At 38.8% G+C, this 24,122-nt stretch overlaps 1 long non-coding RNA gene across 5 annotated transcripts; it reads right to left on the bottom strand.

The window, feature by feature from the left end:
* Positions 1-410: 410 nt before the first annotated feature.
* Positions 411-23,177, bottom strand: LOC141577961 (uncharacterized). 5 transcript variants are annotated; one of them, XR_012507660.1, is made up of 7 exons: positions 23,073-23,177; positions 22,360-22,475; positions 7,217-7,294; positions 4,635-4,711; positions 3,089-3,218; positions 1,437-1,519; positions 411-1,083 (listed from the first exon to the last, which is right to left on the bottom strand). It is a non-coding gene; the product is annotated as an uncharacterized LOC141577961 (long non-coding RNA). The 5 variants fall into 5 exon arrangements; XR_012507658.1 differs by having other exon boundaries at positions 1,437-3,218; XR_012507657.1 differs by having other exon boundaries at positions 411-1,519.
* Positions 23,178-24,122: the final 945 nt, after the last annotated feature.

Here is a 24,122-nt window from a genome sequence, read left to right as displayed (position 1 = left end):
TTTGAAAGATATTATCTCATTATATTTTCTGGAAGTCTCTCCTACAACCACATCAGAATCTTGTCATCTCCTAGTGTTGGCGTGTGGAGGAAGAACTAAGCTTCATTTTAGACAGGGGGGAATATTATATACCAGTCACACAGTGATGCTTGTTTATTCTGTTTGTTCTGGGAGGGTAAAATTTCACTGGGAGAATTAAAGAAATTTTAGTTGGATCCTACAACAGGATCTGAATCTTTGGCATCCTTGGGGAGTACACAGGTCCTTGAGTTACCCATGCTTGAATTTCAGGGAAGCTTCAGAAGACTGTAGGATGACGAAGGTGAGGGTAGGGTGAAACTCTTCTAGCTCACAGCTACTCCACATATTCTGAGCCAACACAGAATGCCCTGGAACTCTCTAAAGGAAAAAGAAATGTTCAGATGACCAAGAGCAAAACTCTCTCACTGGCAAGCTCCTTAATAGCAAACACAAGACTAAACAAAACCTCTTGCCCAAAGGCTTATCTTCTGGGTCCACCCTGAAGGTAAGAGATCCCCTAGCCCTAAAGTCTGTGGACAGACTAGCACTCCCCAATCTCCTGACAAGGACATGACTGGATGTAGGACCAGAACACTGGAAGGGTTCCTTAATGTCCTTATGATGGTGGCTTCCAGAACATACTGTACTGGAAAGTTCGGCTACTTTGAAAATGGTTATTGGCATTCAGACAATGTTCCCAGGGATAAATCAGGCAGGGCAAAAGAATACCACATTTAGGGTACCTATATTCTAGGAATTCACTGGGAAATTACCCGAGTTCTCATTCTTTGATCTTTGTCTTCGCTAAAGGACCAAAGCACTTGTAAAACCAGTAAGGAAATGCATACACGTTCCAGATCCAGCACTCGGGAAGGTGCACATAAATAACCGTATCACATGCCTTATATATTATATCAGAAGCCGACATTCCTCAGTGGATCAGTGTCTAGTGCTCTGGCTTTTGCCAGAAGCTTAACAAAAGACACGTAGACATTCATCACACTCCTCGCACTGGGAGCAAAGTCACCAGTCATCAAGGCTTGGATTTCAGAGAACATCAGCCTGGAAGGTATGGACAAGTTAGAAGTGGCCCTGTCTGCAGATAAGAACGATGATCAGGATCGGAAGTGGGCAGCCACAGATTCAAGAACACAATATGTTGCTCAGGAAACAACCCCAGGAGTAGAAGGAGCAAGTTACTTTACTATGGGAACCAGAATTTGGAGAATTAAGTAGTCAACCATCAGGAATGTCTCAAGGTAACTGAACAGCAGGAATGAGTTTCTATCATTGTAGGAAGCTCCTACAAGGAAGTTATTGAAAAATCTTCTATACCCAGCAGAGTTCTGGGGACTCTGAGATGTGTTTATGAAAATATCGGGGGCTACCTAATGAAAAAGATAAATGCTACTTACCAGATCCACAAAAAATGTTTCCTGCTACGCTCAAGACTTTCTGCGGCTGCTGAGCCCAAAGGAAACTATACTAACCAGGTAATCTGCAAGCGAGATGGCAAAACAAAACACACACAAAAATGCATTCTCCGTCTTCTTAAACCCTAGAACTTAGATCCCTAGAACTATATACTGGTACCACGTGCATCAGTTTACTGGTCTGCACGCTAATTTTGCTTTGGATTCAGTCAATTCCCCCGGAATTTACTTTATATGAAATGCACTCCCCGGGTCCTTCATAAGGGTCCCCAGTGCAGAGACAGCTACTTGAACCAGCACAGGGAAAACTGCTTCGTTGCTATTTACAAACGGAGACACACAGAGTCAACTCGCTCACCTACTTGCAGGTTACCACCCTGAGGTCATTTATGAACATAACTATTTCATCATAGAGGCTTCTTGTCCAACCATAGAAGCTGAATTAGTTTTTCCTAAGTTAATATTTTTATTCCACTACAGTGATAAAAGCCAAGCCTCTTTGCTTTACAACTATGGTAGGAGACTGTCGGCCTACAGCGAGCCTTCCAGTGAGGGAAGGAAAGATGTGGTGTAAACTATTTCTCTAAACTGAGTTCCTTGAAAGAGCCAGAGAAACCTGTTGCCTTTCTTTTATTTTTTAATTCAAAATTGGCTTTTAATCACAATCAATTGTACAGGACTTTCTATCAACATCACTGACGCTCCTCAATGCCATCTACATAAGGAAGTGAAAAAGGTCAATGGTCAAGTATCTTGGATAATGAATGACAGAATCTGAATTCCCCACGACTTCCCCCAGTATTCCTTCTTCAGACTTTCTTCCTTCTCTTAAAACTCCAGCTGTTTATTCTCTGGACCCAGGAGACCGAGAAAGACTCCAGGTGCTTTATTTATCATCTAATTCTTGTTAATGCTCCTGCTATTAAAGAGAGTTGAAAGTTAACAGCATCAAAAGACAGTGTGTTCTTGGATGTGAGTCTAGAGTCAAGAATACCCTAAGGAAGATACAGAGGACGGACTGGTGGTATCCAGAGTGACTGGCGTGAGGGTGGGAGGCGAAATGGGTAAAGGGAATAAGAAGGTACAAGCCTCCAGTCATCAAATAAATAAGTCACGGGATGTAATAATGCACAGCATGGTGATTACAGTTAATAATACTGCACTGCATATTTAAAAAATGCTGGAAAAGTAGATTTTAAAAGTTCTCACCACAAGAAAAAAAATTGTGTAATTACATATGGTGACAGATGTTAACTAGACTTACTGTGATAACTTTGCAATGAATACGGATATAAAATCATTATCTTGCACACCTCAAACTAGTAATGTTACATGTGAATTACACCTCAGTTAAATAAAAAAGAATCGTATAGAGTACTAATAAAATATATATGTCACTTGGTAATTTACAAAGCACTTTCACAACAATCTTATTTGCTCTTCTTAGCGTGGTGTATGGTAGACACGGATTATCAGCCTAGATTGAAGCTCAGTGAGCTTAATCGACCTGTTCAAGGTCACGAGATCAAGAGGTGATAAAGACAGGATCCAAGGTCTAACACCCAGTCCAAAGTACTGCCACCACGTAGACCTTATTGTCTCTAACCAAATCAGCTCTCAGCCACTGAATTTACCTTCAGGATGAGCCACTGCACGAGGGTTCTTTACAGAGGGCAGATATCACACAGCTAAGGAAATAACTATTGGTAAAACCTGTGGGAAGATCCAGCAACACAGTTCTTTGGTTTTCTCAGTGGGTTATTTCTTTAAAAAAAAAAAAAAAAAAGAGGTGTGATGATGCACTGTATAATACATTTTAAAATGACTCTAGCATTCCCCTTTTTCCTGTGACCGCATTCTTTTTCTCAATCAGTGAGACCGAACTTGCAGTTCTGAGTTAAACTGGCCAGTCTGGATGGCTATGGTAATACTATGCTCCTGGAAGTGGAATGCACGATGATGGATTGCCAGCACGGCCATCATTCGGGGACTTGTTAGAAATGCAGATTCTTAGGCTATATTCTCACTCCAGACTTATTGAATCAGGATCTACATTTTAACAAGATTCCCCAAGTGTTTCACATGTACACTTTAGCTTGAGAAACAGCATGTGAGTACCTATTTGCAGACGTGTGTCAACATCATTGCGAAAATGAGTGTCACACCAGCATGTTCATTAACAAACAGACAAGGTCTGCTTCAGTAAGTGAATAGTGTGAAATGACAAAGATAATCAGCAAGTCTAAAGACATGTGAAAATCAAAATATCTGGCTTAGGTTCATGCTGAATCAGTTAGTCCAAATGACCGTGAAATGTTGAAATTTTGCTGGTTATCATATTAAAAAGTACAACTTTCATTCCAAATAATTTTTTTCAGTAGCATTAGCAAAAATATATGGGAAAACTTTCCATTTTCATATCTCCTTTACAATCACACAGCAAGAGAATTTTACCATCTGTAAAGGAGCCTACAATCACCTAATGGCACATTTCTCTGCCCTGGCTGTAAATTAAAATCACCTGAGGAGATTTTAAAACCTCTGTGAGTCGGGGAGGGTATAGCTCACTGGAAGGGAGTGTGCCTATCATGCATGAGGTCCTGGGTTCAATCTCCAGTACCCCCAATAAAAATAGATGAATAAATAAACCTAATTACCTCTCCCCCCAAAAAACCTATGTGAGCCCCACCTGCAGACATTCTGATCTAATTATCCAGGATGGGGGACCTGGGCTCCCCATGATTTTAATATGCAGTCTGGGTTGAGAGCCACTGACTATCCAACCTCCTCCTACAGATAAGGAAATTGGGCTTTAATTAAAATGGTACCAATATAGCATATTTAAGTAAAAAAATTTTCATGAATAAGTAGTTAATGATTTTTAAATCTGAAACTTCTTGACTAAGGGAGGCTTAACTGTCTGGACAATTGTTTACCATTTCCTTTTTCTTCTTTAGGAGCTAAAGGTCTTCTTTATCCCTGATATTAACTCTGTGAACACAGGGTCAATCTTTCTAGGCTTTTTTGAAAGAATTACCGGCCAAATATTTACCCCTAGAGCTGACACAAGCAAGTTTAAAAAGAATAAAACGAAATAACATTGTTGACTCTCACTTTTTAACCTTCTCTAATAGAATTTTAGCATACAAATAGTTAGAAGAGCAATTTTAAATAACTTACAAGGGCTGAGGGGTATAGCTCAGTGGTAGAACATGTGCTCAGTGTGCAGGAGGTCCTGGGTTCAATTCCCAGTGCCCCTGTTAAAGGTGGGGAGGAAGCAGTCTTATTAAAAATAAATAAATAAATAGCTTACAAAGTTAAAAACCAAACAAGGATTAAAATCTAAAAGGCAAACAGGTGCTATGGTGATTTTTTAAATGGCTGCATCTCCTTTGACACACCTCCCTCCAAGAATGGGGTCTGTTCCCTCCCTCACACAGAGAGCTCAGCGACTGCTTTAATCAGTAGAGCAGGACTCAGCAAACCTTTTCTGTAAAGGGCCAGGTAGTAAATATTTTAGGCTTTGCAGACCAAATGGTCTCTGTTGCAACTACTCAACTCTGCACGGTAGCACAAAAGCAGCCAGGAAAGATTCTTAAACCAATGGACACAGCTATGTTTCAATAACACTTTCATTACAAAGACAGGTGGCAGGCCATCGTTCACTGGTCCCTGCAACAGGGTATGATGTGAAGTGATCCTATGTGACTCTGAGGTGAGGTCATAAAAGGCCACACAGCTTCCACTTGGGTCTCCTGGAATACTCACTCTCAGGAAGCTTACTCTTGGAGCATGGCCACCACCCTGTAAGAAGTCCAAGCCAGAGAGAGAGACCCCATGTAAGTGCCCTAGTCAACATCCCCGGCTGAGCCCTGCCTTCATGTCACCGCATCCCAGGTACCGCGTGTGAGTGAGGGAGCCTCATGTGATTCCAGCCTCCAGCCCTTCAAACCACCCCTCAGCATTTGCATCTTCCACTGAGGCCCTGGACATCCTGGAGCAGACATAGAACATCCCCACCATGCCCTACGTGAATTTCAGAAGGGTAATAAAACTGTTGTTGTTTTTAATGTTGCTAGGTTTGAACACAGGTTCTTATGCAGCAATAAGTAACTAGAACAGATGTTGACTCAAAAAAAAAAAAAACGTTAAGAGCACACGTGGAAGGCTAACAATCTCAGAAAAGAAAGTTTTGAGATCTGATAGCACAGATGAAATCCTAGATGATCTTGGGTATGGTGATAGCTTTTTAGATATACCAGAGGCATGATCCATGAAACAGATAACTGATAACCTGGACTTCATTAAAATTAAATACTTCTGTTCTGTGAAAGACAATGTCCAGAGAATGAGAAGACAAGCCACAGATTTAGAGAAAATATTTGCAAAAGACATATCTGATGAATGACTGTTTGTTACTCAAAATATACAAAGAACTCTTAAAACTCAATAGTAAGAAAACAACCCAATTGAAAAATGGGCCAAAGACCTTAATAGACACATCATCAAAGAAAATATACAGATGGCAACTAAGCATATGAAAAGATGCTTCCCACCATATGTCATCAGGGAAATGCAATTTAAAACCAAAATGAGATATTACTACGCAGCTATTAGAGTGGCCAAAATCCAAAAACTGACAACACTAAATGCTGACAAGGATGTAGAGCAACAGAAACTCTCATACACTGAAAATGGTACAGCCACTTTGGAAGACAGCTTGACAATTACTTACAAAACTAAAAATACTCTTTAAAAATTTTTTCAGCTTTACATTGAGGTATAATCGACGCATAAAATCATAACATATTTAAAGTATACATCGTGGTGATTTGACATACTAATACATATCCCTTGTGAAAAGAGTCTCCATCCAGTTAATGAACACTTCCTCTTACCATACAATCCAGCAATCATGCTCCTTGGTATTTTCTCAAAAGAGCTGAAATCTTATGTGTATACAAAAACCTGCACACAGACATTTATAGCAGCTTTCCTCATAATTGCTAAAAGTTACAAGCAATCAAATGTCTTTCAGTAGGTAAATAGATAAATAAACTGTGGTAAATCCAGACAACGGAATATTATTCAGTGCTAAAAAAGAAATGAGCTATGAAAAGACATGGAGGAAACTTAAATGCATATTACTAAGTGACAGAAGGCAATCTGAAAAAGGTACATACTCTGTGACTCCAACAACATGACATTCTGGGAAAGGCAAAGTTATGGAGACAATAGAAAGATCAGCGATTGCCAAGGATTAGGGTGGAAGGAGGGATCAACAGGTAGAGCAAAGAAGATTTTTAGCGCAGTGACAATACTCTGGAAGATACTATAATGGTGGATATATGTCATCATACACTTGTCAAACCCATAGAATGTACAACACTAAGAGGGAAAGCTAGTGCAAGTTATGGACTTTGGGTGATCATGTGTCAATGAGGCTCAATGATTGTAACAATCATTCCACTCTAGTAGGGGATGTTGATAGTGGAGACAGCTGTGAATGGTGTGGGGAAGAGGGAATATGGTAAATCCCTGCACTTTCTGCTCAATTTTGCTGTGAACCTAAAACTGCTCTAAAAACTAAAGTCTATTTTTTAAAAAAATTAACTAATTCACAGGGTGATTTTAACAGAGTTCGATTAATAAAGAACACTTCAAATGCCTAAGCACATTTTTTTTTTCTCTTATGTGAAACTTCTCAGTGGCCTCATTGAAGGCAGAGAGACTAGTTAGGAGTCAATTAGAAATGATCATACCTGAAAAGTAAAGATTTCTTCAATCAGTGTGTGTCCAAAAACAAGTCTAGAACCAACGATGGTATTGTTCAGGAAAATCTAGGGGGGAAAAAGCCACAGTTAATATACAATCTCTCTGACCTCTGGATGAGGGTTCTCAACAGGGGACCATGGACTCCTATGAGATCCACGAATCAAGGGAGCCCTTGAACTCTCGGAAAACTTGTAACATTTTACATGTATGTGCCTTTTCATAGTTTTTTAAAAATTAAATTCTAAAAGGGTTCCATGACACAAGGTTAAGAACTACTGACTGTACTGTGTTCTTTGTACTCACATTTAGTCTGCTTTTCCAAAAGAAGTAGCTCTTTGGAGAATGAATAAACTACCATGACAGGAATATTGGGCACCTGAGATTGTTGGCAAACCTGAGATGCTTGGTACAGCACGTTTAATTGGATGAACCCAACATTCACACAGCAGATCAACAACGTCCGGTCCTATCCAATTAGGTGCCAATTATAGGGAGAAAAAACTCAAAACTTTTTCCTTTTTTTTTTTTTTTCTCTTTATGCCTTTTGTCATCCTGCAAGGATTATGGGACCTTCCTTAGAGGAATATCTCCTACATTAAATCAGAACTGGTGTCTGGTAATGTTGGTATTTGGTTTAAATGAATACATTGGCTCAAGGTCTGGAAATATTCAGGATGGATAACCCCATAGCTGATGGCCGTAACAACATCATACCAAATTGATATGGCCTACACGTAATTCCATACATGCCTCACTCTGAACCCTTCAGCATTAAAACATATAATTATTTTTGTTGAATTGGAAGACTACTTTTTTCTTTCACTATGTTTTTATCATGAAAGTCAAGTCATTTCTAGGATCTCATCTTCCACACCACAACTCTTGCCTATTCTGGATTCCAATATCATTTCCCTTAAAGTGGAAATAAATGGAGTATTTTTTTTGCACAGAGGTCACTGAAATCTTGATGCAGTTACTTTTTATTAACTTACTAGAAGCACAATTCACAGCAAGTTATGCCTTTCTGTTATATAAAACCATATCTAACTCAAAATGGATCAAAGACTTAAACATAAGACAAGATACAATAAACCTCCTAGAAGAAAATATAGGCAAAACATTATCTGACATACATCTCAAAAATGTTCTCCTAGGACAGTCTACCCAAGCAATAGAAATAAAAGCAAGAATAAACAAATGGGACCTAATGAAACTTACAAGCTTCTGCACAGCCAAGGAAACCAAAAGCAAAACGAAAAGACAACCTACGGAATGGGAGAAAATTTTTCCAAATGAAACCGACAAAGGCTTGATCTCCAGAATATATAAGCAGCTCATACGACTTAATAAGAAAAAAATCAAAGAACCCAGTCCAAAAATGGGCAGAAGACCTAAACAAGCAATTCTCCAAGGAAGAAATACAAATGATCAATAGGCACATGAAAAAATGCTCAATATCACTAATTATCAGAGAAATGCAAATCAAAACTACAATGAGGTATCACCTCACACCAGTCAGAATGGCCGTCATTAAAAGTCTACAAACAATAACTGCTGGAGAGGCTGTGGAGAAAAGGGAATCCTCCTACACTGTTGGTGGGAATGTAATTTGGTGCAACCACTATAGAAAACAATACAGAGATTCCTTAAAAAACTGAAAACAGACTTATCCTATGATCCAGCAATCCCACTCCTGGGCATACATCCAGAGGGAACTCTAATTTGAAAAGATACATGCACCCCAATGTTCATAGCAGCACTATTTACAATAGCCAAGAAATGGAAGCAACCTAAATGTCCATCAACAGATGACTGGATAAGAAGTTGGGGTATATATGTACAATGGAATACTACTCAGCCATAAAAGAGAATAAAATAATGCCATTTGTAGCAACGTGGACAGGCCTGGTGACTGTTAAACTAAGTGAAGTAAGCCAGAATGAGAAAGAAAAATATCGTATGACATCATTTATATGTGGAATCTTAAAAAGAATGACACAAAGGAACTTATCTACAAAACAGAAACAGACTCACAGACACAGAAAACTAACTTAGGGTTACCAGGAGAGGAAGGGAGTGGCAAGGGATAAATTGGGAGTTCAGGATCTGCAGATACTAACTACTATATATAAAATAGATAAACAAGGTCCTACTGTATAGCATAGGGAATTATATTCTGTACCTTGTAATGGCCTATTCTGAAAAAGAATATGAAAAGGAATATACTATGCTGTACACCAGAAATTAACAAAACATTGTAAATCAATTGTATTTCAATTTTTTAAAAAGTAGCTTAAAGGCCCAAAGCTTAAAGCAAAGCAGTTATATGACTCTGAAAAACTTTAAATACCAAGAAGAAACTAAATTTGCATAATGGGCTGTGGGTGAACTATAACATACCTAGTAATAGTAAGCTTCTTAAGAGAACAAATTTTATTTATCAATCTTCATAGCCTCTATAGAACTTAGCACAGTGCCTAGCACAAAGTAGATTCCCAAAAGACTCTGATAAAAATCTATTAAATATTATTTTCTATGCTCACCTGTGTTTATTAAAACCAAACAGGTTGACACAAAGACTCTGAAATGTTGGGCCCCCAAGTTCAGTTGAGCTATTGCCAGTTCTATATTTTTTTATAGTCATCTTTATGTTGTGTTGTAATAAGAGCCTTAAGAACTCTGCTTTTGAATATTATCATGGGGCCATAACCTAAAAGTCAACAAAAGTGTATACAGAATGATGTCTGGGAAAGCATTAGTTATAAGAACAAACACTGGAAATGACTTAAATGTCAACAATGGGAAAGTGGTTAAACTAACTACAACGGAATATTTAAATTAAATTTTATATAATTAAATAAATAAATTACATTAAGAATATAAAAATTAATGTTTAATAACACTAAGATAATGTTTATGTGATAATATTAAGTGGAAAAAACAGGCCACAAAAATGTACATACATTTTACAGATCAAGTATGCAAAAAATACATAAAGAAGAAAAGCTGGAAAGAAATAACAGTTCATCAATTCTAAGACACATTCCTTACCACACACATTTTCTAAAATTGGGACTCACTGTACCACCAAGTATACATTAACTGTAGTGTCCTTTTTTTTCTAAAAGGTTGTTGGAATATTTGAATTTCATTTCATGTATCATTCTTTTTTTTTTTTTAATGTCAGTGAGGCTACCTGGGTAGTGGGTCATTTTGTGGGTAATGGGACGTTTTGTGCTTTCCTATATTAAAAAAAACTGTATTCAAAAAATTTTCTTAGAAAAATGTTATGGGAAATTGTAGGTAAATTTCCTAACATTATGATGTAGGGTTTTTTTTTTTTTTCATTTTCTTTTGGAAAGAAGATGAAGTCAACGAATTATGATCATGAAGTAATTTTTACCAAGATTTGTGTGACCTTTCCCAGAAAGTAAATACATATATATCAATAAGAAAAAAGTATATGCATTTTTGCAGAATGCCCATGAAAAGTTACACATCTCTCTTTGCTAATGCTTACTTGCTATTTAATGTTTTTATTAGAAAGTTAAGAGAGACTTGCTCCTTAGTGCTTTGAATGAAGGAACAAAGTTGTGTGAATGTCACTGATGAAACTGCCTCAAGTGAGGTTAAGAGAGTTACTACACACTAAAACCAAGCGCCCACGGTATTTGCTTGGTGGAGGTATTAAAAAGATCAGAACCCATCGCTCCTTTCCTTGAAGCTGTCACTCAGCACTGCCCAGGAAATTGGGCAGTTGCACCATGCAAACTCTGTCCGACTCTAGGACCAGGTGAACCAAGTCAGCCTCGGGGGGTCTGGACTGTACAAATACTAGAGATATTCTCACTTTTGGCAGGAAACTAAAAGCAATGCAAATAATATATAAATATTGCTCAGCACTGCCTTACAGAATAAAGGAAAAATAAAACTTTTTTTTAATGGTTTTTGCTTTTTCGTATCCTAAAACTTCCAATTCATTTCACTTGAAAGCTTTGTCCAGAGACAAGAGGTCATCTTTATTTTGGCAAGATTCTAAATGGTTAGGTTATTATCCTAATATAATTTATTTACTAATTAATCTTTGCCACATTGATTTGAAATGATACCTGTATCGTATACAAAATTCCCATACACATATTCTCTTTTTTAAACTCCCAATACTATTCCATTGAAGTAGATTTCTGGCATAGTATACCAAGCTGTTTTAATCATTGTAACTTTATGATTAATTATCTAATTGGGTCAGTGTATCAGTTATCAATTGCTGCATAACAATTAATCCCCAAGACTTAGCATCTTAAAACAATGTTTATTATCTCACACAATTTCAAAGGAATTTTGTTGTTGTCGTTCTTGCTACATTTTATTGGCATCACTTTATCTCTACAGAAGAACTTGGCCCACACCCTGGGACACAGGCCTCTGGGAGGACTGCAGGGGCGGTGGGGGGGCGGTGGGGAGGCGGAGGGGTGGGGAGTGGGCAGAAGTGAATTTCTAAGGACTCTGGGATTAGCTTAGCTGGGTGGTTCTGCTACATAAAAAGCTTCAAAGAATTTTACTTTGTTTAAATATTCTATATCTGTGTTGCTCTGAAAGAACTTACAACAGAGTCTGCCTTCCAGACACAGTGTGACTTTTTCCTTACTTACCATTTCAGGCAGACGTACCAGGGGACTTTTCACAGGACTTTAGACATGTCATTCCCCCAAAGAGTTATTACATAAAAAGCTTTGGATCAGGAAAACAAGAATCACCCAAACAAAGATAACAAGGACAGAGTCCTCTGAAAATCCAGAATACAGGCCACAGCAGAAAAACGGCACGCCCTAACAGGAGGAGGGGAAGGAAGACCAGGAGTGAGAAAGTCAGCTTTGAGGGGAATGCTATGTCCTTCACCAGGCACTGGCTCCTGCTCTGTAACAACAGTTGTTAAATCTCTGGAGTGGTGGGTGTGTCAGATTTTTCATCTGGTAAACACTTGCGGGTAGCTGTCTGGCTGGAAGGGGAAGCTAGAGACTTGTCTTAACTGACTGCTGCTTCTGGGTAGTTAGCACTCTGCTTTTACTTTGACTGCATGTAAAAAAATAACATGTGTTTCCTAAAGATGCTTTTTAAAAATAATTTATAAATGTTTTTCTTTTTACACATGAATTATGATTCTGGAGGGGGTCATGGATTTTATGCAAATTGGTGGGGGTAATGCTCTCCTAGGACACTCCTTCAAGTCCACAAGGTTAGAAAGCACTGTTCTAAATTGTACAAAAGTATAAAGTTTAAAAAGATATAATTCTTGCCATCAAAAAAGCAAAATCCAGAGGTGCAAAAAGATAGCAAAGGAAATCATAAACTAAACAAAAAGACAACTTATGGACTGGGAGAAAATATTTGCAAATGATGCAACCAACAAAGGATTAATTTCCAAAATATACAAACAGCTCACATGGCTTAAAATCAGAAAAACAAATAACCCAATCCAAAAATGGGCAGAAGACTTAAACAAACATTTCTCCAGTGAAGACATACAAATGGCTAATAGGCACAGGAAAAAAAATGCTCAATATCACTAGTTATTAGAGTAATGCAAATCAAAACTAACATGAGGTATCACTTTATACCAGTCAGAATGGCCATCATTAAAAAGTTCAAACAATAAGTGCTAGAGAAGGTGTGGAGAAAAAGGAACCCTCCTACACTGTTGGTGGGAATGTAATTTGATGCAACCACTATAGAAAACAGTATGGAGATTCCTTAAAAAACTGAAAATAGACTTACCCTATGATTCAGCAATCCCACTCCTGGGCATATATCTGGAGGAAACTGTAATTCGAGCAGATATATGCACCCCAGTGTTCACTGCAGCAATATTCACAATAGGCAAGAAATGGAAACAACCTAAATGTCCATCGACAGATGACTGGATGAAGAAGTTGGGGTATATATGTACAATGGAATACTACTCAGCCATGAAAAAAGAATAAAATAATGACACTTGCAGAAACATGGATGGACCTGGAGATTGTTATTCTAAGCGAAGTAAGTCAGAAAGAGAAAGAAAAATACCATATGATATCACTTTTATGTGGAATCTAAAAAAAAAAAAAGATACAAGTGAACTTATTTTCAAAACAGAGACAGATTCAAAGACATAGAAAACAAACATTGTATCGGGGGAAATGGGGTGGGGAGGGATAAATTGGGAGCTCAGGATTTGTAGATACTAACTACTGTATATAAAATAGATAAACAACAATGTCCTACTATAGTATAGAACAGGGAACTATATTCAATACCTTGTAATGGCTTATAATGGAAAAGAATATGCATTTATATGTATAAAAGAATCACTATGCTGTACACCAGATACTAACACAACATTGTAAATTGACTATACTTCAATTAAAAATAAAAAAATAATAAAAGAGCATAATATATGGAGAGATACAGCAAATGCGGCAAAATGTTAACTAATAAAAAGTGTGATTATTCTTTGTGTTAATTTTCAACTTCTCTGCATATTTGAAATTTTTCAGAATAAAACATTTGGGGGAAATGTTAGGAACACTATCAAAAATAGGGGTCTGAGGTAACAGCCATTTTTAACTTAATGAGTGCCTGCTGTGAGCCAATTTAAACTAAATATGCCAGACCAAGCCCTTCTATTGCACAGTAATTGGAGCAAACCCCATCCTAGCCTGGACCAGTGATATCCAGGGACCCGAATGCCTGGGAAGAAAGATCAACTTAACATCCATTACTGAATTCTTGATTCTATCCACCATCTCCTCCTTCAAAACCTCTTTCTCTCCTTACTTTCTCCACCTGAGAAAATGGCAACCCATTCACCAGCCACTTGTGTTAATCCGGGCACATTAACACATCTACTCTAGAAAATGACAAAGTCCAGACAATGACCAAGTCCTGTCAACTCCACCTCCAAAAGGTCCTGAATTCACTTACTTCCCTGTCTCACGGCATCACCATAACCCATGTCACCTACATCTCCTACTCAAGCCACTGCAATAGCTTCCTAACTGGTCTGCTTACTTCCACCCTGACCTCTATCAGATTCCTCAGATACATCTGTGCTTTAACGTAACTTATTTACTGTCTGTTTCTCCCCTCAGAATGTAAGCTCTGTGAAGACAGTGTCTGATTTTTTTTTCAATATAGAAAATCTATTTCATAAATTTCAGTTTTATTAGGTAGAATTGTTACAACTTGACTGCACATATACAATATATTGCATGTAAATACATATATACAATATACTACACTTTTTTTTTTTTTAGTTTACATATATGTCACATCTGATTTTTTTAATGGGGTATTCCTGCTGCCTAGCACAGTACCTGGCATACAGTAGGCATCAATAAAACTTGTTGATGAATGCTTGAAAAATAACTGCTTTGTAGAACCCCTGCATGATAGAAGTCCTCCTGTCCACACAGACAATTATAGCTCAGAGTCCATTCTCTTAAAAATCTTTTTTTCCCCTCAAAGCCACTTGAGCCATTCCTCAAAGAGAAATGAGTCTTGTTTTCTCCCTTTAGGCTGATTGTATGGTGACCTATTAGAAGAGCCTTTTAGGAAGAAATCAGACTGAGCTCTGATAGAACCTGACTATATGGAAAAAATCCAAACTGAGACTATCTCTTTACAATGTTTTGGAAAGAGGTGAAATTTTATGAAGAACCAAAAGACCATCTTATAAACAGACGCTTTGCGGCATTACTGCCACCTGGTGGCAATAATATTAACCTGCAGGCAATCAAGAACTTCCCTCTGCCTTCTAATCATCTCAATTTTCCTGATTTTTTAGAATGATTTTAACCTTAGTAGGAGTCTCCTTTGATCCATCATGCCTTCTATTCTGGAAACATACATCCTTCAGTTCTAGGACATTTTCCTCCCCACTATTTTCCCTTTTTGGAATTCTTATTACTTAGATGTTAGATCTCCTAAATTGACTTTAATTCTTTTTTCCTTTTTCTCCCATTTTCCCCCTCTGCCTTTTTTTGTACTACTTTTTGAGAGGTGATTTTTGTTGGCTCCTCCAAAATATCTCCAAAACAACTTTTGATAAGACAAAGTTGAATTTATTCTTACTGAAGCAAGGGGAGAACAAAAAGGTGATGGAGTCTCAGAGGGGTAGTAGAAAGGGCAAAGCTGAGATGTTTCTAAGGTTCTTTTAGGGAAGGGGGGTAATTAGGCTTATTTACTTTTTAATGGAGATACTGGGGATAGAACCCAAGACCTCACGCATGCTAGGCGTGCACTCTACCACTGAGCTACACCCTTCCCACTGTTTCTGAGGCTTTGAAGTCTGGTTTAAGGCAAGTCTTTCAATGCTAGGGCTTGATTAAGACTGGAACAAGGATAATAGTTTAGGGTTGGTGGAAACAGCAAGCAAGGATTTTGAGACAAGGCGTTCAAAGAGTCTAGAAGAGTAAACTGTTGCTCGATGCTACCTATTGGTAAGCTTGGCATTTACATGGGTTTGGGGGGAAGAAATTCCCAGAATAAAGTTATTTACATCTTTCATTGCCTCGTGAAAATGCTCCCTGTAATAATAAAGTTATTATGCTTGTGATGAGTGGAACAGTAAGTCTCGTGAATATAAACAGTTAAGTTGTGTGGATACAGATGGTTTCAGTTCTCAGAGGTCTCCTCATCTTATTTTCTTTCTTTTTTGTGGAATTTTTCACTTCTGCTATCGCACTTCCAATTTACAAGAGTCTCCTTTCTTCTGAAAGCTCCTTTTTAAAGCTTTCTTTGTGGGGGACAAGGATATCTACAAAGATACACAGTTGAGTTTTTAAAACAAGTTTTCCTGCCAACTTCATTGCCTCGATGTCCTCTGAGTTCCTTTTTGTGTCTTTCATGTTGGGGCTTTCCCTGACTGAGGGGAGCCTTGGCTGTCCCTAGAGGAGCAATGACACCAAGGGCAGGGGTGAAGCATGGTAGGAGGTTGTGCTGATCAGTGCAGGATGATCTTTTTAGGATTGCAGGGTTTTGCCCTTCTTGGGCTGGAAAGTTTTCCCATTGAGGAATTATCCAATCACCTGGGTGTACTGAGGAGGGAATGGATGCCAGTGTTCTCAGAGCTGAGCTGCAGAAGGAGCTGAGATAACACCATCTAATATTGACTTTCGCTTAATTCCCATTTTCAGTACAGTGTCCCTGTCCGCAGCTATGTCCCCTGTTTTTCGCCTCGTTCACACTTCCCCTTTCAGAGATATCTAGTACCTCTGACGCCTAAGCTTTCCTGGAGGTTCTAAAAGTTGGTTGCTCTGGCTCCCCCCACTAATAGCTTAGTGAATTACCATTCTGCTAAGTCAGTCTCCACTCTTCCATCTGCTTTACAACTTCCAAAATGTGGCTGCTGTCATCTGCTTACCCAGGTTCTTTGTCCTTATAGGTTTATGTATTTTGAACTTATTGCCCTTTTAGAAGACTTTGGATAGGCAGCAGAGAGAAATGAATGTATCCATTCGACCATATTTAACTAGAAGTCTGCATTATATTAAGGTCCCCTCCAACCCTAAAGTCTGTGCTTTTAAGTGCATTTTCATTAAAGCAAGAGTGAACATAGTTGGGAATGATACTGAAGTAAATAAAACTTAGGAATCTCAATCACATGTCCAAATGCATTAGAAGAGAGGTAGTCAGCTTTTTTCTCCCAATAACCAATCTGGGAAGGCTTCATGGAAGAGGCAACAACTGAGGAACTATTTATACGTTAAGAAATACACATCTTGACATAGAGTAGATGAAAAAATATTTTAATAACTAAACCTGAGAATTTATTTATGTATTTATACATTATAAGAGCAGCAGGGGTGGAATAAAAGGGAGGTTGAAGGAGCCTGCAGCAACCTAGTTCTTGATCCAGAGTATAAAAGGAACCTACCATCCGGCTTTAGGTAATGAAATAGTATGAGAAAGGCTGTGAAAAGAAAGATAACGTAGGAAACTTTGGTATCAGTTGCAAGGATAAACTGAGGGAAGAGACAATACTGGAAAAAAAAAGTTTTTTTTAAAGAAACGTTAAAGCCAATCTTCTAAAATTCATAGGGAAACGCAAGGGGCCTTGATCAGCCAAAATAATATTGAGAAAGAAGGACAAAGTTAGAGGACTCAATTCCAAATTTCCAAACTTACTATATGGCTACAGTAACCTAAAAACAGTGTAGTCCTGGTGTAAGGATAGACATATAGACCAATGGAACACATCTGAGAGTCCAGAAATAAACCACACACCTATGGCCAACTGATTTTCAACAATGGTGTCAAGACCATTCAATGAGGAAAGAACAGTCTCTTCAATAAATGGTGCTGGGACAACTGGATACCCACACTCCTACTTCACATAATACATAAAAATTAACTCAAAGTGGATCAACAACCTGAATATAATAGCTGAAAATATAAAACTCTTAGAAGAAAACATGGGTAAATCTTCATGACTCTGGATTTAGAATAGATTCTTAGATACGACACAAAAAGCACAAGGAACAAAAGAAAAACAGATAAATTAGGCTTCATCAAAACTGAAAACTTCCATGCATCAAAGGATATTATCAAGAAAATGAGAAGACAGCCCACAGAATGGGAGAAAATATTTGCCAATTATATAATGGAGTCTAGTATTCAGAATATATAAAGAACTCTTACTACTCAACAAAAATAACCAACCCAAAGTAAAAATGGGCAAAGAACTTCAACAGACATTTCTTCAAAGAAATTATACCAATAGCCAGCAAGCACATGAAAAGATGTTCAATATCATTAATCATTAAGGAAATGCAAATCAAAACCACAATGAGACATCACCTTATGTCCACTAGAATGGCTACTTTTAAAAAGTGGAAAGTAAGTGTTGGTGAGGATCTGGAGAAACTGGAACCCTCATACACTGCTGGTGGAATGTAAAATGGTGCAGCTACTGTGAAAAACAGTTTGGTGGTTCCTCAGAAGGTTAAATATAGAATTACCATGTGACCCAGCAATTCTACCCCTACGTATACTGTTTGCCCAGAGGAATTGAAAAGAGGGACTCAAACAAGTACATGTACATGAATGTCCACAGAGGCACCAATCACAACAGCTGTACGGTGGAAACAGTCCAGATGTCCATCAACGGATGAATGGGTAAACAAGTTGTGGTTCATACATACATACAAAGGAACTGTATTCAACCATAGAAAGAAATGAAGCACCGACACGTGCTACAGCATGGAGGAACCTCGAAAATACTATGCAAGCTTAAGAAGTCAGACACAAAAGGTCTCAGATTATATGATTTCACTTATGTGAAATATCCAGAATAGGTAAATCCATAGAGACAGAAAGCAGTTTGGAGTTGTCAGGGACTTGGAGGAGGAGAGAGAGAGGAATGACTGCTTAGCGGGTACAGGGCTTTATTTTGGGGGTGGGGACTGAAAATGCTCTGGAACTTGATAGCAGTAGTGATTGAATGATACTGAGAATGTTCTAAATGTTACTCATTTGTGTACTTTCAACTGGTTAATTTTACTATGTGAATTTACCTCAAAAAAAAAAAATGGAGATGCTGAAGGAGCCACCAAAAAGCCTTAGGAGGGAAGATAGATAAAAGCACAGTGAAACACAGAGCAAAAGCAAAACAAGGAATCATAAAACTGAGAATTTCACCCTGGAAACAAGGATGGATGTGAATATTCTTGCTCCCCAAAAAAGGGAAACAGAATGTACATAATCATGAAAAAAAGCAAATGCAAGAATTTTCTAACTGGCAGAGTTCTGGGAATGCTGGCAGAATAGGTGAGAAAGTGATTATCATCAGATTCAGTAAGATACTGAAGGGCAAGAAACCCAGAGGGAACAGGGAACAGAGGCAGGGAAGAACCCTGCTTTTCTGAGAACCTGGGCAGTCTGACAGAGCTAGCTTGGAATGGTTTGAAAGTGGATAGAGGGATGACTAGAAAAGGGAAACTATCACCCTAAGGATCAGGACCTACAGACAGGCCATTATAATAAAAGACAGGAAGACACTGAATACCTAACACAGACTATTCATGCTTTAAAGCCTACATCCACCTAAGTAATTTTCGAGGAAACCTGACTTGTATTACAATTACACATCATGTATCTACTGTACAGTATGTGTATATATATATATATATATATATATATATATATATATATATATATATATATATATACACACACATACACACACATATGTGTGTCATATATAACACGTATTACATACATATACATGTGCATTCAAGCCCTATGAGTTGAAATACAGTGGACAGATAAGAAAATGTGAGAATTCACAAAGCAGTAACCTAACATTTTAATTCTCAGAGAACAGTGTTCAAAGGTCAACCTAATGCGTGTATAAAGGTATGCATACAAAGGTTCATTGCAGTACCGATTCTCTTAGCAAAAGAAAAAAATTACATCAAAGTGACTATTCACCAGAAGAGAAATGAATAATGTATGGTACCTCCATACAATGAGACATTATGAAGACGTTTAAAAGGGTAGGGTAGATTATCACATATTAGCTTAGAAAGAGGTCCAAAACATAACTAAGTGGGAAAAAAGCATAATGTAGAACAATGAACAAGAGTTTCCATTTTTGTAAAACCAAACAAAAAGTCCCAAGGAACAAAATTCTATAAATGTTCATGTCTGTGTTAGCCTAGAAAAAAGTCTAGAAGACCACACACCCAACTGTTAATAGCAGCTACCTCAGGTAGTAATGGTTGACAGACTGTGCTTAAGTTAAAATGTGGAAAGCTTAGAATAGTGCCTGGCACATAGCTAATACCCATTACATGTTAACAACTATCATTTTCACTTTATATACTTTGACACTGAATTATTACATAAACTACTTCTGTAATTAAAATAGCCCATGTTTGAGAAAAACAAATGGTCAACAACAGATGAAAAGATGCTTAATCTCAATAAGAATCAAGAAAATATAAAGTAAAAATCACAATACCGTTTAGCCCAGCAGACTGGCAAAAAAAATATTTATATCAAGTTTGGTGAAAGTTTGACTAAAGCAGCATTATTATACAAAACTGGTGGAAAAAATCAATTTGTATTATATTTATAAAGGTTTAAAACATGTATATGCTCTGATCCAGCAATCCCACTTCCAGAAATCAGTCCTGAAGATATAGTTGCCACATACATAAAGTGATGCTTTTTCACCATAGCAGTGAAAAACTGAAAATAACCCAAATGTCAGCCAAGAGACGAAATTAAGGTACATGGAATATTATGTAATCATTAAGATGAATGAGCTAGAACTGTATGCATCAAATGGACAGTTCTCTAAGATGCTAAGTTGTGAGTCTGTGCCAGTTGGTTTATCGCTCCTCAGTTCCAGGTCTACCCTTCTTTGCCTTGTTTTATGATACTGAGTATTGCATACATTTTTCCTTTTCCAGCTGATATGATTTTAAGATCTACCAGTAGAGGGCGCCGGTGGAACACTGATGAGGAAGGGGTGGGCTTCCTGGTTCCTGGGTGCTTGTCTACCTTCAAGTTTCAACAGCACCCCTGTGGGTGTCTTCCCATCCAGTTCCGGCAGCATCCCTGTGAGCAGCTGCCCAGAATCTCGGTGGCTTCCTAGCGAGTTTCATCAGCCCTCCAACTCCGCATTCCAGCACGTCTGGTTTCCGGCATGCCAGTCCTTCAGTGGTCAGGACTCTGCAAACTTCATCATCCAGCGACATAAACCATCATATACTCTCCCATAAAGTTCAATTATCACTCTTGGAGGGAAAGGGGGCCTCTTCCAAATTCTTTCCTACCTTGAACGATCTGCTTCAACCCAGGTAGTGTTTGTTCCCTATATCTGCTACTGTATAGAGTTCTCTTTACCCCTTAATACTTAATCCCCTATTACTAGTTAATAATTCTTTATATTAAATTTTTCCTATTTAATGTGTGGTTCCTGTCTCCTGACTGAGACCCTAGCTGGATACAGTGTCTCATTTATGTTTTTAAAAAGCTGTGTGTGGAGGGAGGGTACAGCTCAAGTGGTTGAGTGCATGCTTAGCATGCATGAGGTCCTGGGTTCAATCCCCAGTATTGCCTCTAATAATAAATAAACAGGTAAACCTAATTACCTCTCCAAACCAAAAAAAAAAAAAGGGGGGGGGGGTTAGGGTATAGTTCAGTCGTAGAGCACATGCTTAATATGCATGACCCATGGGTTCAATCCGAAGATGGACAACTCCAGTGTCAAATTCAGTTTAAACAGAAGTTAGTGGCTACAGTATAAGGTGATACTTAGAGATTTAAAGCCACTCCTAAAACTTGGGGAACTTGAGTAGAAATGAATCTAACAGATTAAACACTGAAGTGCCAGCAATTGTCATTCCAACAATTTCCAGCTTTATTTCTCAACTTCCACCCCTGCCTAATTACCTATTCCACAGAAGCCATAGCAAAATCTACCGCTACAGTCACAACTGTAAAGTCAGCATTCCCTAACTTCAAATGTAGCACGGAAGCCCAAAATACAAAATTTTCTTGAAACTAAAGTGTTTTATGACCAAACTGAGATGAACTTGAGGTAATGAAGTAGATGTATGTGCCATTCATATACAGTATAGATAATTGAACTTGTTAAAAATATAAAGAACCTTAGACTTAAGAAATGGAAACTTTGCTGTGGTTTTAAAAAAGCAGTTCGACCTGAATTGGAATCACGGCCCTACCACTAATGAGTTATTCTTTTTACTTACTCAGTTAGGCAGGCAGGTTTTTAAGTCAGATCTTCTGGGATCAAATTCCGGCTATACTACATGTTAGCAAGTTAATCACTCAGCCTCTTTCCTCATTTTTAAAAAGGGTACAATAGTACCTACAGCCTAGATTTCTGAAGAATTCATTTAAGACATGCACAGCATCTGGTCCTTACTGAAGTCACAATACATGTCCCGTCACCTTTCCGAGTCTGTTGGTTTTTTTTTTTTTTAACCTAAAAATGAGGGGTTCCCCCCTAGATTATCCCCAAAGTCCCAATCCTGGTTTACCAGTCTCTAAGTCTACATGATCAAGGATGGGTTTCTTAGGCGGAGGTTGGGGTGGGAGGATGTACAGAAAATAGTCTAACCTGAAAATCAGTGAAAGAAAGTTCATCAGAAAGGAGGCAGATAAATCAGTAGACACTGTGCTCAGGGAGTTTTGTCAGAGAATGTGTCCGAGGAGTCAAACAAAGCGTCAAGCATCCTGTAAAGGAAGAGGTAAGAAGAGATGCTCCTTTCTCAAAACTGGAGGGTGGGTGGGTGATCTTGCAGTACTCAGAGGTCGAATCTGTTGATCTGGCTGTCAGGGTCCAGTCTTTGAGTAGAACGGACAGTCCCACTCAAGGAATCCAGGAAAACTCCCGTTATCAGTCTCATCTTAAAGGGCCAGAGAGCACCTCAGTACTCACCAGGTTAATATGCATGCCTACTGCTGCAGAAACTGTGACTAGGTTGGTAATAAGGCGGGCCAACATGACTGCTGACTCTTCACAAGAGTCTCCCAGGCTTTGCTTTACTAACCTACTCGAGATAAACTCCTACAGCATCCCGTACTCTGGTGGGTGATCCTACTTTTCCTCTTACTCATTAAATTCCCCACGAGCACGCTCCCTTCCTGGTCCAGTTGGTCCATGCCACGCCTCCACATCCCTCCCTCCCTCTCACTCTCTCCATTTCTCCGGACCCTCCCATGCTCCCACCCTACCTAATTTTCTTCCCCATTGTTTCCTATTTCTCATTGCCGACTGCCATGTCTCCCCTTTCCTTTACCACCCCGTGCACGGTGCTTTCCCTCGCTCACCTGGCTCTGGCCGACTGTGGCTCGCCGACCCACGCAGGACTGAAGGCTGAGAGGCTAGCGGTGCAGAGGCCCCGCCTAAGGCGCGTGGACGTCCCGATTCTCCCGCCCCCTGAAGGCGGAGCCCGAAAGCGATTGGTCCCCACGGTGCGCCTACCAGGACTGGCAGCTCTTCCACCCAACCGGGATGTGCCCAGCTCTTCTCCTGTCTAGTGCCTGCCAAGCTCCGGACGCGCTCTCTGTGCCTCTTCCAACCTTCCAGTCTGTTCTGCAGGCGGTGGTTTTAAAGTCGCCCCGTTTCCTTGAGAGGAGAACTGAGCCCAGATTTGCTTTAAATAGGAGATTGAGTCAAAATTAGAAAGCACCCCCCTTCCTCTCCCAATTTTCTCTTTGTTCATGTATGTTGCCCCAACTTTTAAAGAAGTCCAACAATCTGATTTGTAGCCTAGAACTGAGCTCCATGATAATAGTAGCTAACACTCCAAACTTACTGTGCCACAGCCTCTATTAATAGACGCTTTGTAAGAATTAGCTTATTTCTCTGTAAGGTAGATACTTATTATCTCCGTTTACAGAGAGGAAACTAAGTTACACAGGGGTTAAGCATCTTGCTCATGATCAGCTAGTAAAGTGATAGGACCCAGTAGTCGGATTCCACTGAGCCAAACTTGAAACCCACTATCACCACTGCCTCTGGGAGCCTAGGCTAAGTCTGGCTGCAATTCAAGAAGCAGATTACTGAGGCTTCCCCTCTTCCTATGAGTCAGGTTTAGAAGACATAGAAGAGGAAGAGTGAGGATGGAGAAGACCAAGAGATTCTTTTTTATTGAGTTTTAGTCGATTTACAATCTTATATTAGTTTCAGGTGTACAAAATAGTGATTTTTTTTATAGATTATACTCTGTTTAAAGTTACTATAACATATTGGCTATATTCCCTGTGCTGTACAATATATCCTTGTCGCTTATTTATTTCATATATAGTATTTTGTATCTCTTAATCCTCTACCCCTGTCTTGCCCCTCCCCCCTTCCCTCTCCCTATTGGTAACTAC

This window comes from Camelus bactrianus, chromosome 6 (genome assembly GCF_048773025.1).
Source record: "Camelus bactrianus isolate YW-2024 breed Bactrian camel chromosome 6, ASM4877302v1, whole genome shotgun sequence".
NCBI classification, from domain to species: domain Eukaryota; kingdom Metazoa; phylum Chordata; class Mammalia; order Artiodactyla; family Camelidae; genus Camelus; species Camelus bactrianus.
The sequence above is the reverse complement of the archived record's forward strand: the minus strand, read 5'-3'. Positions and strand labels throughout refer to the sequence as shown.